This window comes from Herpailurus yagouaroundi, unplaced genomic scaffold (assembly GCF_014898765.1).
Source record: "Herpailurus yagouaroundi ecotype Mexico unplaced genomic scaffold, PumYag 140, whole genome shotgun sequence".
Lineage (NCBI taxonomy): Eukaryota > Metazoa > Chordata > Mammalia > Carnivora > Felidae > Herpailurus > Herpailurus yagouaroundi.
In genome coordinates this window covers 49,060-65,941 of record NW_024412395.1, presented here as the reverse complement: position 1 = coordinate 65,941, position 16,882 = coordinate 49,060, and the positions used below count along the sequence as shown (strand labels likewise).

General features: G+C 43.4%; 1 long non-coding RNA gene across 1 annotated transcript; it reads right to left on the bottom strand.

Annotated features, from left to right (window-relative positions):
* Positions 1-15,544: 15,544 nt before the first annotated feature.
* LOC121030209 (uncharacterized) lies at positions 15,545-16,807 on the bottom strand. Its single transcript, XR_005790111.1, has 2 exons — positions 16,739-16,807; positions 15,545-16,047 (listed from the first exon to the last, which is right to left on the bottom strand). It is a non-coding gene; the product is annotated as an uncharacterized LOC121030209 (long non-coding RNA).
* Between the last annotated feature and the right edge of the window lie 75 nt (positions 16,808-16,882).

Below are 16,882 nucleotides of genomic sequence, written 5' to 3'. Positions count from 1 at the left end.
ACTCCCCGTTGATTGCCTACCAAGCCCCAGGTAACTTCTAATCTATTTTTTGTCTCTATGAATTTGTGAATTCTAGATATTTTGTGTAAGTAGAATCATATACTATTTGTCCTTTTATTTCTAGATAATTACTTAGCATAACATATTCAGGTTCATCCATGTTGTAGCATATAACAGAACTTCATTTCTTTTCACAGATGAATGATATTCCATTGTTTCTATATATACCAATTTTATTTATCCATTCTTCTGTTAATGGACACTGGGGTTGGTTTTAGCTACTGTGAATACTGCTGTTATGAACACTGGTGTATAGATATCTCACTTGAGTTCTTATTTTTAATTCTTCTGAGTATATACCTACGAGTGAAGCTGTTGGCACATGTGGTTATTCCATGTTTAACTTTTAGAGGAATTATTACACCATTCTTCATAGCAGCAGATGAACTTTCCCTCACTGCATTGCAAGTACAGTGCAAGTAAGTAACCCCTCACTCCAGAAAGGTAGCCTGCTGGGTTGGTGGCAGCTCCTGTACACACCAGCCTAGAAGTCCAGGGTGCCTGAGGGTAGGAGGTGCACAGGCAGCGATGTGCATACATTGAACAGTCTGAAGGTGCAGCCAGGATCCTGGGTTTGGCCCATGAATCAGGGACATGGAAATATAAATGGGGACTTTGGGAACACATGGGGCCAAAAGGTTCTATCCAGCTCCAAAACAAAGCAGCTAATTCCTCTGATGCCAGATCTCTTGGGATCATGATGGGCATTCCAGGCCTGACCAGGGCTATAAGAGATGGGAGAAAACTTGAAATCATGATTGTCAGAGAGGTCCCTAGTCCAGTAAGGACAGAGGACCATATGGGCTATGATGGTAACAACTATTCAAACCTTTTCATCACTGGATCATTGAGTAAAAATGATGCTCTAAGAAAATGATGTTGTAAGCAAGAGCAGAGCCTAGCCAATAGTGGGTGTGGGACTGACGCCTGGGGACAGGTGTGCAGGACTGAACTGTTTATGCATGAGCCAATTCAGTATGTAAGCACCCTGGGATCCATTTCTGGGTCCTGGATTTGTGAGGGTGGACAGGACCCTCTGTGGGGACTTCTGGGGAACTCACAGGGCTGACAGGTTTCACCCCACTGCAAACCCAAGTTGCCTGTTATCCTGAAGCTAGGTCTCATGGGAACTCCCAGCACAACCAGGAAGTTCACTGATGAAAGTCACCTGAGGGATCTGATGCCCACGGATGCTGAAAGTATGCCCTGGCACAGAGCTCCAAGGGTTCTCACTGAAATATCCCTCCTCTGCTTCAGGAATGCAGTGAAGGTAACCCTAGCTACAGGAAGATGTCCTGCTGGGCTGAGGTGACTCCTACTTCCACAGGACTAGAGGTCCTGGAAACCTGAGGTCAGGAGGCAGGCAGGGAGCATATGCTGGCCTCTCCAACCCTGAAGCCAGGCTCCCTGTCATCATTCCCTGGTCAAAGCTCTCTTGGGAGAGTCCCTACCACAAGTTCAGACTTGTGCAGTGTACATGTGTTTGCCAGTGGCCATTCTGCTCCAAAACAAGGTAGCCAATTTTCCTGATGCCAGATCACCTGGGATCTTGGATGCCATTGCATGCTTCACCAAAGTGCTGAAGAATGAAAAACACCAGAGAATAATGATTGCCAGGTGGGTGCTCAGTCCCCATAAAGACAGCACACCCATATGGGGTTTGACAGTAACCACCATTCAAATTTTTTCATCAATGGCACAGTGTGGGAAAGGAGGCCCCAGGAAGATATCCTGGACAGTGAGGGCAGGCACATTCCAACAGGCCAAGAGGACCTGATGCTTGCATGAGGGGCATAGCTGGGAAGTACACTGATGACACACCTGGGAGACCTGACTCTAAAAATGGCACTGAGTATCCTAGCAGCACAAGGCCACAAGGGGTCAAACTCAATGACATTTCCTTCCCCACATCTGTAGTGCAGCAAAGAACCCCTAGCTTCAGGAGGATGGCCTTACAGTTCAGGTCTAGAATCTGGGAGACCTGAGGGTAGGAAATACACAGGGAATGATGTGCCCATGCATAGGCCAGTCAGAAATGAAAGCCAAGCTCCATGTCTTAGCCTCCACATCAGGGCCCCATGTAGGCATAGTTTGGGCCACAGGCAGGGACTGGTGGGTACAAATGGGGCCCAAAGTGCCCATCATGCTCCAAAACAGAATGGTTATGTTGATGCAGGATCTCATGGAATCACAGAGGCAGATTTCGAAGGATCTTGATAGCCATCCCAGGCATGATCAAGGCTATGTAGAGTGGGAGACAGCTTGGAATCATGATAGCCGAACAAGTCCTTAGTTCAATAAGGACATGAAGGACTCTATGGGTTGTGAGGGTAACCACCATTCAAGTCTCTTCATCAATGGATCAGTGCACAGAAACACTGCCCCAGGAAAATGGCAGAGTAAACAAGTCCAGGACCTGCATAATAGGCCAAAATGGGAAATTCACTGATGAGAGACACCTGGGGGACCTCATGCTCACAGGTGTCCTGAGTATCCCCTGGCACAGGGTCCCAGGAGTCTCATTCAAACATCTTTTCTCTCTCTACTTCAGGAGTATAGTGCTGTAATCCCTAGCTACAGGAAGGTATCCAGCTAAGATGGAATAGGCCTATTTCCATGTCACTAGGGGGTCCCAGAAATCTGAGGACAGGAAGTACAGAGGGTGGAAAGTGAGTATACACTGGCCCTTCTCACCCTGCAGCCAGGCTCCCCAGCACAGTTCCCCACAGAAACATGTAAAGATATTGAAGGCCAAAAGTGTGGACTTGAGGGGGACACAAGGGGCTACCAGAGGTCATCCTGCTCTAAAACAATGTAGCTAATTCCCTTGACACCAGATCTCTTGGGACCTCAGATGCCTTTTCAGGGTCACCAGAACCTAGTGGGATAGGAGACACCAGGAAATTATGATCATAGTCTCCTAGACTGCATAAAGACTGCAAGGTCCATTGATTTCTAACATGAATAATCATGATTCAAACTTTTTTTATCAATGGCACATTGCAGGGAAAGGCTGCTCCAAGAAGATGTCCTGGTAGATGAGGGCAGGCTCATTCCAATAGGAAAACTGGGCAAGATGCCTGTGGCAGATTCCCAGGAGTGGACTGCCAATGCCTGAGCCTCAGTGACTCTGCATTCAGGCACCCTGGGATGGGTCTTCAGGTCTGAGGAGAAGCCTAGCCCCTTTTGAGGACTTTAGGGAGACTCACAGTGATGTCAATGTCCACTTTGCTCCCAAACACTCCTGTTCCCTGAAGTTGGATCTCATGGAACTGCTTAGCCTTACCATCCCAAGTATGGCCAGATTATCCACTTATAATTATGAGACTTCTAGGAGACTTAACTTCCCCAGAGGCCCTGATTATCCCACCAGGTGCACAGAGTTACAAGGGTCTAAATCAAAGGAATGTTTCCATCCCCCCACCATAGCACAGTGCATGGAATCCCTAGATCCAGGAAGAATGTCTGCTTTGTGGAGAATTCTACATAAGGCCTAGATCTGAAAAGTCTAAAGGCCAAAAGTGCTTGGGGAGCAAAGTGCACATACATTGGCCAATCCAAAGCAAAAGCCAAGCTTTCAAGGCTCGACCCCCAGGTAAGTGTCAGGTATGTCAATTTGGGCTAAATGTAGGGTCCATCAGGGTACCCACTGGGCAAAAGGTCCATACTAATCCAAAACAATGTAGCTAATGACTCTGGTGCCAGATCTGGTGCCATTGTGGGTCTGAACAGAGTTTTTCACAGGATGGGTGTCAACTTGGAGTTGATTGTTGAAGAAATGTTTAGTCCAATAAGAACAGGACAGTCCAGTGGGGTCCAACCATAAATGACATTCAAACCTCTTCATCACTGGATTGGTACAAACACTGCCCTAGGAAGGTAGCATGGTAAGCTATAGTAGGTCCTATGTAACGGACCAACTAGGCCTGATGCCTGGGGGCAAGTGGGTGGGAACCAACTGAGCACACTTAAAGTGCTATTACTCAGCATCCAAGCACCCTAATTCAGTTCCCAGTGCCAGCCTTGTGGGTATGGACAGGGTCTCTGGTGGGGACTTCTATGAATCTCACACGGATGCCCAACCCACTGCAAAAGGAAGTTGCCTGCTCCTCTAGCCAGATCTCATAGGAAATTTTCAGCCTTTCCAACCTGAGAACAGCCAGGAAATTCGTGATGAGAGAGACACCTAGTGACCTCACTCCCACAGGTGCCTTGAGTATTACCTGGCACAGGGTTGGTCCCAAGGGGTCTCACTGAAATAATTTTCCTATCACTACTTCAGTAAAGCAGTACTGATAACCCCTAGCTAAGGAAACACATCCTGCTGAGCTGGCAAAAACTCTATTGCAAATGGACTAGAGAGGTGCCTGGGTGGCTCAGTTGGTTAAGCATCCAACTTCAGCTCAGGTTATGATCTCATGGTTCATGGGTTGGAGCCCCGCGTTGGGCTCTGTGCTGACAGCTCAGAGCCTGGAGCCTGCTTTGGATTCTGTGTTTCCCTTTCTCTCTGCCCCTCTCCTGCTTGTGCTTTGTCTCTCTGTCTCTCAAAAATAAATAAATGTTAAAAACAATCAGATGGACTAGAGGTTCTGAAAACTGGAGGGCAGGCGTTTGGTGGGAAGCAAAGTACACATGAGCTAGCTTCTCTGACTCTGCAGCCAAGCACACTGGGAAAAGTCACAGCGTCTCTCTACCATTTAGGAATGTTTGGGGCCAAATGCAGAGACCTGTGGAGGACACAAGGGGGCAGCCACTATACTTACTGCCTCCAAAGAAACTAACTCCCCTGATGTCAGATTTCATGAAATCAAGGCAAGATTTGTGACCAATTCCCTGCCTTCTCATTGGGCTGCCCTTCTAATAATAAAGCTTTTTCTGCTTCAAACCCAGTGATTCAGAGACTGGTTATTGCACATCAAACACATGAATCTGATTTTAGGATTTGGTAACAATTTCATGTGGCAGGAAGGCCCTGAGTGATGGGGTCACTTGGGGGATTCCCTGTGGCTGCTTGGACCACAGACTGAGTCCAAGGGAGTTCTCTTGACTGTCTCCCTGACCAGGTTGGCTGCCTTCAAGCTCGAGTCACCACTGGAGCAGAGAAATCTCTGGCCACTAGGAGGAATTCTGCAGCTCAAGGGTGAGTTTCTAGTGCACACACCATCAACTGTGTTTTCCTCTCATTTTGCTTTTGGTCCTTTCAGGGAATTTTTCAGATAGGCTGTTTTTACATTTTCCATTTTACAAAATGGAAAAAGTTGTATAACTACCCTTATTTGATTTTGCTTCCTCTCACAGGTCCTTAATTGTCTTTGTGTGTTATTGTGTGTTTGTCTTGTTTGTACCATGGGAAATGCTGATTCCAGACTGTAGCCCTTTGGGATGCTTACTCCAAAATTGGTATACTTTTAGTTATGAGTCTATGAAAAAGAAAAAGATAGTCTTTTGTAATGTGGGTTGGCTGCAATATGCATTGAGTGACAGAGAAGTAGCCAACAAATGAAATTTATTGAAATGAAATTATAATACTACTTTGCAATTAGAACTGTTTTGTAAGAAGGAAATGAAATGGGATGAAATGCCCTATGTACAAGATTTGCATCAAATGAATCTGCCCAGAAGTCATGTAAGTTATGGTGCAACAGGCCGTGAAGATTCGATCTATCCTCCCTGATTCTGACAAAGGGGTAATACAAAAGTTATTATTGATATCATAACAAACACCCACCCAGGGAAGCAGAAAATGGGACAGAAGTTCCTGCTCTAATGCCAGCTCCTCCATCTGTTCCTGTCACCCAAGATGGAACAAAGCCACCCCAATAGGGAACACAGGACCCTAAACCAGGGACCCCTCAGAGGGAAGCTTAGGAATAGTCTCCCCCTGCACACCCATCAGGGTCCCCCTTTCAGTGTTGGTTTGCAGCCTGGCTTGCCAACAGGGCAATATCCAAATGACAATACATATTTGGGGGATTAAATGCTAATGGGAAACCAATGAGAATGGTTTGAGTCCATTCCCCACTTCCACATCAGATCTATTTAACTGGAAAAACAACCTGCATTCTTATCATGATGATCCACTCAACATGGAAGGATTATTTGCCTTGATATTTGCTACTTACTATCACACTTGGGCAGATATCCAATCCTTCTGACAGTAGAAGAATATTGTATGGTTTTGGATGAGACATGGGAGGAAGCTCCACCTTCTGGACCCAAATAATCAGGCCAGACTGGAGGCCCTAAGAAGTGGTACCAACCTGCAACCGCAAATAGGCTGTTAATGAAGGTGGGCTTCCTAGGCTCCAGAACTATCCGGAAGGCATTTTAGGGGTATCTCAGTCTGTAAAGCATGCAACTCATGATCTCGGGGTTGTAGGTTCAAGCCCTACATTGGGTGTAGAGATTACTTAAAAATGAAATCTTAAGGGGCACTAGGGTGGCTCAGTTGATTGAGGGTCTGACTCTTGATTTCAGCTTGGGTCATGATTCCAGAGTCATGAGATCAAATCCTGTGTCAGGCTCTGTGCTGGCATGGACTTCTTAACAGTCTCTCTCCCTCTACCCCTCTCCCCTGCTTATGCACGCACTCCCTCTTTCTCTAAAAAAATAAACATAGATAAATAAATAATAAATAAAATCTTAAAAAGAATGCATTTTAGTAGGATCAAAAGGAGGGTTCCTAAACAGAAAACTTTGAATAAAGTTCGAGAAATTTTTCAAATGCCTCAGGAGGACCACTTGTCCTTTAAAAACATTTTTTTTTTAATTTATGCAAGATCAAAAGGATCCAAGTACTGAAATGCCTGAAGACATCTTGACTCTGGTAAACATGCTGTTGGGGCAGATGGGAAGCCAGGAAAACTTTGATCGCTCAGCTGGTCAAAGTTCTTTTAAAGAAGGAACATGTTATTCCTCATTTGAAGCAATATCCTCTCAAGAAAGAGAATACAACCCTTAATAAAAGACTTCTTGGGGCGCCTGGGTGGCTCAGTCGGTTAAGCGTCTGACTTCGGCTCAGGTCATAATCTCACAGCTCGTGAGTTCGAGCCCCACGTCAGGCTCTGTGCTGACAGCTCAGAGCCCAGAGCCCGCTTCCGATTCTGTGTTTCCCTCTCTCTCTGCCCCTCCCCTGCTCATGCTCTGTCTCTGTCTCTCAAAAATAAATAAAAGATTAAAAAAAAAAGACTTCTAAAAATTTGGACTCATTGGGGCATGTCAATTGCCTTATAACTAATACTCGCATCCCTCATATGGAGGGATATTGGTTTGTTCAGGACCTTTGAGCAATCAACCCAATAGTACAGGATAGAGATCCAGCAGTGTCAAGTTCATATTCCCTCCTAACAGCCTTGCCAGGGGACTTCTGTTGGTTTACTGTCTTAGAGCTAAAGGAAAGCTTCTTTTGCGTCCCCTTAAAGAAAGACTTTTAAAAACTTTTGCCTTTTAATGGTAAGATCCAGATACCCAAATGAAACAATTTTGAGGGATGGCACTTCCTCAGGATTTAAAAACTCTTTGACTCTGTTCTCTCCACAGACCTGAGGGACCTCCAATTAGAAGAAGGTACTCTTTTACAACATGTGGATGATATTCTAGTTGCTAGCAAAAATGCAGGACACCATCACCATCCTCAATTTCCTTGGAAGAGAGTGGCTATAAGGTCTCTAAGAAACAGGATCAAATATGCTAGCCAATAGGAAGACACTTAGAATTTGAGCTCTCCTAGGGACAAATTTGCTTCCTGATTGATGAAAAAGGTCTTGCCTGTGCAGCTGCTTCCATGCCACAACAACTGAGGGTATTTTTAGGCATGGCCAGATTCTGTCAAACATGGATCCCAAATTTCATTTTAATTGTTAAACCCCCTTTATGAGGCCTTAAAAGGAGAAGAACATGAACTTCTAATATAGACTAAGGAAATGATCCAGGCATTTGACAAAGTGAGAGAAAAACTGCTCACTGCCCAGCCTTGGGCCTGCCTGGTTTTAAAAAGCCTTTTGATTTGTTTACACATGAGAGACAAGGTATGGGCCCAGGGGTTACTTACCCAAACATTAGGATTTGCTCCACGTCCCATGACCTACTTCTCACAGCAACTAGAACAAACTGCTCAGGGATGGCACATCTACCCCAATAGGTGCTCTGCTTATCAAGACAAAAAGGGGGCTAATGATTAACTGCTAGATGACTTGGAAAATACCAAGCCATTCTTGACAAGTCCTGATGTCAAATTAAAGGCAGTAACTTCTCTGAACCCACCCACCTTACTGCCTAGCTGTTTCGAGGAACCCCAATTGTCCCCAGACCACAGAGCAGATGGATTCCAGCAGATCAGATCTGGTGTACCAGCCCCTCAAGAGATCTGAAGTTGAATTCTTAACAGATGGGAGTAGTTTCCTGGAATGCAGCATAGCAATGGGTATGTGGTTATAACTCTTCATGGAAATGTGGAAGCCCAGGACTTGCTTTCCAGGGTCTCAGTACAAAAGGCTGAATTCATTGAACTACCTGTGCTCTTCAACATAGTAAGGACAAATGGATCAATTTGTACACAGACTCCAGGTACACTTTTTCTGTTATACATACTCATGAGGCAGTATAGAAGGAAAGGGGATTCCTTTATTTATCTATCTATCTATTTGTTTATTTATTTACTTTTTAATTTATTTTTTTTCAATATATGAAGTTTATTGTCAAATTGGTTTCCATACAACACCCAGTGCTCATCCCAAAAGGTGCCCTCCTCAATACCCATCACCCACCCTCCCCTTCCTCCCACCCCCCATCAACCCTCAGTTTGTTCTGTTTTTAAGAGTCTCTTATGCCTTGGCTCTTTCCCACTCTAACCTCTTTTTTTTTCCTTCCCCTCCCCCATGGGTTTCTGTTAAGTTTCTCAGGATCCACATAAGAGTGAAATCATATGGTATGTGTCTTTCTCTGTATGGCTTATTTCACTTAGCATAACACTCTCCAGTTCCATCCATGTTGCTACAAAGGGCCATATTTCATTCTTTCTTATTGCCACGTAGTACTCCATTGTGTATATAAACCACAATTTCTTTATCCATTCATCAGTTGATGGACATTTAGGCTCTTTCCATAATTTGGCTATTGTTGAGAGTGCTCTATAAACATTGGGGTACACGTGCCCCTATGCATCAGTACTCCTATATCCCTTGGGTAAATTCCTAGCAGTGCTATTGCTGGGTCATAGGGTAGATCTATTTTTAATTTTTTGAGGAACCTCTACACTGTTTTCCAGAGTGGCTGCACCAATTTGCATTCTCACCAACAGTGCAAGAGGGTTCCCGTTTCTCCACATCCTCGCCAGCATCTAGAGTCTCCTGATTTGTTCATTTTGGCCACTCTGACTGGCGTGAGGTGATACCTGAGTGTGGTTTTGATTTGTATTTCCCTGATGAGGAGCGACGTTGAGCATCTTTTCATGTGTCTGTTGACCATCTGGATGTCTTCTTTAGAGAAGTGTCTATTCATGTTTTCTGCCCATTTCTTCACTGGGTTATTTGTTTTTCAGGTGTGGAGTTTGGTGAGCTCTTTATAGATTTTGGATACTAACCCTTTGTCCGATATGTCATTTGCAAATATCTTAGGAAAGGGGATTCCTTACCTCAAATAACAAGGAGGGGCGCCTGGGTGGCTCAGTCAGTTAAGTGTCTCACTTTGGTTCAGGTAATGATCTCCTGGTTTGTGAGTTTGAGCCCTACATGGGGCTCCATGCTGTAAGCATGGAGCTTGCTTGGAATTTCTCTCTCCCTCTCTCTCTGTCCCTCCCCCACTCATGCTCACTCTTTCTCTCAAAATAAAAAAATATTTTAAACAAATAACAAGGAAATTAAGCCTCTAAAATTAGTAGAGGCTATAAACCAGCCTACTGAAGTGGCTGTTATTCATTGTGCAGGACATAAAAAAGAAGACTCACATACAATTAAGGGAAACCAATTGGCTGATCAAGCAGCCAAATATACAGCTAAATTCTCAAAAATAAATGATAAATTGGCATTTTTTATTCCACAGATCCCATTCACCCAATATGTACCACATTATTCATAAAACGATTTGGAACAGGCAGAAGAAAAGGGATTTAATATTGAGTCTTCCACATTTTCAGGACGGAAAAGTAATGAACAAGGCATAGTGCTAATTCCAGAAGATTTACTAGAGGACATCTTAAAAGAAGTCCATCAGGGTACCTACTGTAGGAAAGATGCCACCCTCCAATGGATACAAAAATATTTGCTAGGACTCACTTTCAGAAGATGATAAGGTAACTTAGCAATGTGAAATATGTGTCAAGAGTAACCCTAAAGTTTGAACTCCAACCTTAAAAGGAGTCCAATATTGCAGAGAAATCCCCTGTGAAAATTAACAGTTAGGCTTTATGGTCATACCAAAGGCTCCTGGAAATTTTTGTTCCCTATTAATCCTCGTAGATACTTTTTCCAGATGGGTAGAAGCCTTCCCAGCACAAACGGAGAAAGCATCTGAAGTCACTAAAGGTCTGTTAAAAGAGATTAGATTTAGGCTTCTGAACTCATTTTAAAGTGATAATGATGCCACCTTCATGGCAAATATTACACAGGAAATCTCAAGGGCCTTAGGAATTAATTGGAAAATACACACTGCATGGAGAGCACAATCTACTGGAAAGACTGAAAGGATGAATCATACTTTAAAAAGGACTATTGCTAAAATCTGCCAAGAAACAAATTTTACCTGGGCCAAAGTGTTAGCTGTTGCCCTGCTGTGAATCAGAAATAGCACCCTGAAATAAGGTCCAATTATGTCCGTTTGAAATTTTGTATGGGAGACCATTCCAAGTCTCACCCCATCAGGCTGACCCACAAATTCATATATTTATTTTTTTGGTGCAAAAATGTGGTTTTATTAAAGCACAGGACAGAACCTGTGAGCAAAAAGAGCTGCCCCTGACCTACAAATATTAAAGGAAATAGCTGTAACAGGGTCTGTAAAAGCTTTGGGTCACATGTTCATTTCTATCTGTAAATTTGTTTCTAACAGGTCACATTATCCTATGGATGCCACTACACCCCTTCAGACCCGGAGACCAAATATACCTGAAATTGTGGCAAAAGCCCTGCCCTGACAAGAAACTTAAAGCCTGATGTTTACAACACACTCCCCCATCAAACTCACTGGAGTTAAACCTTGGGTGTCAAGAACAAATGAGAGGAATCCATTAATCAGCAGTGCAAGCCTGTAGAAGACATAAAATTCTATTCACAAAAACTAAGTGATGCACAGCTGACTTCCATTTGTAATTTGTTTTGTGTTTTTTGCTCTCACAATGCTTGTTTTCCTATTAATTCAAGATGTATGCTTGCTGCCCCCAATTTTAATCACTTCTTTTGCCATGATACTAATCATTCTTTGCCTTATGGATATGCTTACTGCCCTTTTCCACATGAGCCTGGAGAGACAATTCAATGGTAAGACTCTCTTAAACTCTAGCTAGAAATGGGGACTTAACTAAGTGGTGGATCTTTCACCCTAAATTGCATGAATACAGTGACCACCCCTCCCCTCCTCCCCCAGTGGTACCACTGACAAACTTTACTAAGAATTCTTCTAACTATACAATCTGGTTTGACAGGCCTACTCTTCTCGATTGGAGCTAAGATAATTAAGCTAGAGGATATTCCAGTTCTGTGTTTCTTTTTATCAAATCTTACATATGGAGCCTTGACATATAATGATTGGAATCTGCCTCGAGGACCCTGCAATTCCTCTCATGCTTATAACATAACAAGCTCTGGTAAGTTTATTCAATCCTAGAATAGGGTGACCTATTCAAATTCCCCAAAACCTCAAAAATATTGAGAAGACTTTTGCTTCAACAAAACCTGTCTGTATTCTAAAACACAGGTCCGCTTAAACTGAGGACTGAGAAAACGTGGATTCATGGAGCCCCTATACCACTCCCTGAATATTCCTTTAAGAAAACCAAATTAGCAGTCACTTCTTCTTAGCCACAGCACATTCTCTAGAATATTCCTTCTAATGAACAAATAAATCCTCAGGGCTTTTCTAGGGTTCCCTGTGCCCCTACATGTTATATTTTCATATATGAGAACCAATAGCAGCCCTGGGGTTATGTTTGTATAAACATCTAGGGTATAGGAGGCACTTGTTTTCTGAAACATTTAGGAACCCTTGTTTCTGTTCATAATGTTTCAGAAACCCAATATTAGGCCCGCTTTCTCAGGCTGCTTTCTCATCAGAGAAGGGGCCAAACTTTAGGATCCCAAGACTACATTTCTGGAAATCAAGAAGATGAATTTTGGTATTTCTTTGGGAGAACTTTCCAGCCTTGGTGAGGTTATGGAGTCCATAAACATGATTAGAAACCTTTCTGTGAGAGTCTGGGTGGCTCAGTTGGTTAAGCATCTGACTTTGGCTCAGGTCATGGCCTTACGGTTCATGGGTTAAAGCCTTGCATCAGGCTCTGTACTGACAGCTCAGAGCCTGGAACCTGCTTTGGATTCTGTGTCTCCTTCTATCTCTGTCCCTTCCTTGCTGGCTCTCTGTCTCTTTCTTTCTCTCAAAAATAATAAATAAAGGTTAAAAATTTTTAAAAAAAGAAACCTTTCTGTGATTCTAGGAACTTTGGTTGAGGGTATTGCTCAACTAATAGCAGCTCAAAAAAAACAAAACAAAACAAAACAAAACAAAACAAAAACACCATTAGACTCCTTGACACAGGTAACCCCGGACAATAGGATTGGCCCTAGACTATTTTAGGAGAACAAGGAAGAATGTGTAAGGTAATTAACTCCTTGTGTTGCATCTATGTTCATTCTTCAGCTGAAGTAGAAACCTAAATGAATTAGAAAACAAGTCACTTGGCCAAAACAAATTCCTGTGAAAATCCCAGAAATAAAATGGGACTGGTTTTCTAATAAATTTTCCAGGATTCCACAAGAAATTCAATTATCTGTCCTAGCTGTCCTTTTTATAATTTTTTCATGAAATGCTGTTCATGGGCTGCAAAAGTCAGGACCAGCTTGATGGTTGTCAAAAATACTGAGGTTGAGCCAGGCACCAAAGAGTTCTCACAATTAGGAGCAAAAAAGTTTCATTTCTCAAAAGCCAAACTTCACCCCTCTTTGCAAGAAGTAGTGAAGAAGGATCGTTGCAAGAAGTAGTGAAGAAGGATCCCCATGATTGAGGAATTATAAACAGGATTAGGGAACTGGAGCCCAGTACATGCTTCATTCTTCACATAAATTTTCTCTAGGCTCTTCTACCATTGTAACCTTACATGTTGCATATAAGTAAATTCCTCTACAGCCTTGCAAGAATCACTAACTTTGTTCCTTGCTTTCTTCTTCCCAGCATGAGGTATTGGAACCAAGGAGGGAGGCTACCTAATAATGTTTGTTTTATAGATACAAAGCCAACATGTAATGCTATGAGACCCCCAGATAGAGCCCAGATGTCCCAATAGTGCAATATCTCAGAAGTTTCAAGTTTCCCCTCTAAGTACCAAAGTCCTTCCAGTTCCTGCCCTAACCACCCCCCCCCCACATATCTTCATACCTTAATAACTACATATAAACCTATCTTAGACTTAACAAAGGCAAAGCAGATTTGGGACTGATTCCCTGTCTTCTCATGGGGCTGCCCTTCTGATAATAAAGATTTCTCTCTTTCAAACCTGGTGACTCAGAGTTTGGCTTACTGTACATGCCTGAATCTGACTTCAGGGTTTGGTAACAAAATGCCCCTTTCCTCTCCCCCATTAGGCTGTACTTTTATGAAAAACTATCTCTGAGAAGACCTGCCAGGTTAGGGCATTCCCTGTACACACAGGCCAAACAATACAAGAGGTCTGAGGGCAGGAAGTACATGGGAAGCAATGAGCAGGCATTGGCTGCTCCAGAGCAAAAGACAGAATCCTTGGGTTTAGACCGAGATTAGGGAGTATACCCACACCTTACCATAGAAACAGGTACTTGTGGGGTAGACTCAGAACCAAAGGCTCCATCATACTCCAAAGCAATGGAGCACATTCCTGTGGTCTCAACTCACAGAATCAAGGAGCTAGTTCTCTCTGGATCTTGATAGACATCCTGGGTCTGGACCTGTAAATCCTGAATACTGGACAAGGTCCTGATCCAATAAGGACAAAGGTGCATATGGGGTACCAGGATAAGCACTACTGAAATCTCTTCACCAGTGGAACTGTGCACAGGCAGGCTGCCCAAGTGAAATGACTTGGCAAGCAAGGGAAGTCTTTATCCAACTGTGGGTATGGCTCTAATACCTGGCAGCAAGAGCTCAGGAGCAAACTGGCAATTTTCCTGCCATTCTCAGCATCCAAAGTGTAGTATGAATCACACAAGGTGACAGAAAGTCGGACTGACGTGGAGAGAGATAAAGTGTACATGAGGGCTTCTTTTATTGCTTTACACTATAGCTTTGCTCTTGTTAGTGTCACTTTCCCTGATAGCTTTGAACACTCCCCCAGATAGATCTGTGTATATATCCAGAGCATCTGCATATATATCCAGAGCATCTGAAGGGTCTCAAGACTGTTGTTTTACTAGGCAGTAGTAAATAGCCTTATCTTAGTAGTGGGTAGGCCTCATGGTCCTGAAAGCCTTACTTCCAAATTCCTTAGAGACTTCTGCTATCCTTAGCCCCCACTAACTAGAAAGTATATAATTAGTCACTTCTCATAAGCACAAAAGCAGTTCTTTTTGCACTGAAAATGTCTCAATAATTCTTTCTTGACTGTTCACTCCCGCCCACATCACATCACATCACATCACATAACATCACATCACTTTCTGCAATTATACCAGTAAGTTAAAATATAAAATAATCCAGATAGAATAAAATGAAGCTGAGAAAGAAGTAGCCAGGGTGGGGCCAGTTCAAAACATATGTTTAAGTACTTTAAAGTTATAGGAGGTATTGTTACACATTTTGTCTGAGTTTTCTAGAGATTACAACAGTTTGAAACACCTCAGCCCCTAATCCCTGGTGAAGTTTTCACCTCAAGTAACAGGCCTTCCCAGTGATCCCCAACCTGCCACCTGCACCATACAGAACTAAGACTCACTGATGGTGTTGGAGAAGTGAATAAAGTATGCCAAAGATGGCCAATGGGGCTAAAACAAGCTCTGGTCTCTAGCTTAGAGACCCTCCTCCAAGTTCTTCTTCCTTTTTTTTTTGTGCATGAGGCGCCCCCCCCCCCCAAATATGGAGGCTTACAACTATAAATTACCCTTCCTGCTGGCATTCAGGGCTCAGATCTTTGGAGAAGTGGTCTCCTCTGAGCCCGTTGGCATTAAATAAATCTCTGATCCACCAAGATCTGAGTGCTGCTTGGTTTTTCCGCCAGTGTGCCAGCCTGGTTCCATAACACCTCTCATCTTGCTTTTCTTTTGTTACAGCAATACTTCATTTTCCAGGAAAGGACAAGTGACATGCACTCTGGGAATCAGTAAAGACTGTTTATTTTGCACTGGTGTTGGCCCAGCAGTGTCACCTCCAAAGGTGGAGCATCCAGCTCAGGTTTTACCCTTCTTTTATACATATGTGCTTCTGGGATGGGTAGGGCTAGTACAGTTAGGCTTCTGGTTCCTGGATAAAGGCTGATACAAAAGGCAAGCAAGATCCCAGAAGCCAAAAGCATCCAAGAGGAGTATCTGGCCTTGGACATCTGGCTGCCCCTTTTTATCTGCTTTTCTACAGCTTTCCTTCTCATTCCCCCTTCTTGATTCTCAAGATGCTGTAGCAGACTTAGAGAAAATCAGTTTGTGGGGGCAGGGAATCCTTTGCTACCACAGGAGGAGGAGCAAAGACTGTTTTGGCTTCTTTCTGCTGGACAGGGACATCAAAGGGAGGCTTGTGACAGCTAGGGTTCTTCGCCATCCAAAGGAGAGTAGTGACAGCTAGAATGGTCCAACTGAAGCATCATCTGGAGTTTGATAGCTTCTAGGCAAGAGGGAACAATCCTGGTTAGCATATTAAGAATACAAGGATCAAACAGGAGGGCTATGACAAGCATTAGGAGAGGAACAGCTAGAGGGTGGAGCCAGGAGGGCCAATTCTATATGTTGCTCCAAGAGTTCCATGGGTCTGCTAATTCTTGCCTCTGCTTGATGATCCATTCCTTTAGTTGTTGGGCCATATCTCTAACTACCCCTGACTGGTTAACACAGAAGCAGTGTTCCTCATTTAGGAAGAGATATATTCCCCCCTCCTCAGCAGTTAGCAGCTCTAACTCTCTTCTATTTTGTAATACTACTGCTGCTAACGAGTCCACCTGCTCTTGTAAGGTTACCAGGGAGTTTGTAACTTGTTCTATGTCATCTGTCAGATCTTGGGATAGTTTTTGGTAAAATGAAATAGATGAGGTTACTCCCCCAACTCCAGTACTTACTCCGGCAGTGATTCCAAACCCAATTAGTAGAGGTATAGCTTGGATAGCTCGTTTAGACTCGGTATGTGCAGCCAAGGGAAATATAAGAGATTGGTTGTTGGGGAGAATATTTATTTGGGGGGGTGGTTAGGAGTGCAAAGGTGAAAATTCCCATCCATTTAGCAGGCAAGCACAAATAAACATTAGTTCCACAAAGAATATTCCCACAGGGGGAAGACATCAGGGTGACTCTTGGTTTTTTACCTGTTTGATTGTATATCTCAGTTTGGTTGCATTGGTTGTTAGTTAAGTTATCTACAGGGGTTGTTCCCCATTAGTCCTTAAAACACAAGGAGGCTGCCCTATTAGTTTTTTATCAGTAACCATGGACCCTATTGTGACAGTTAT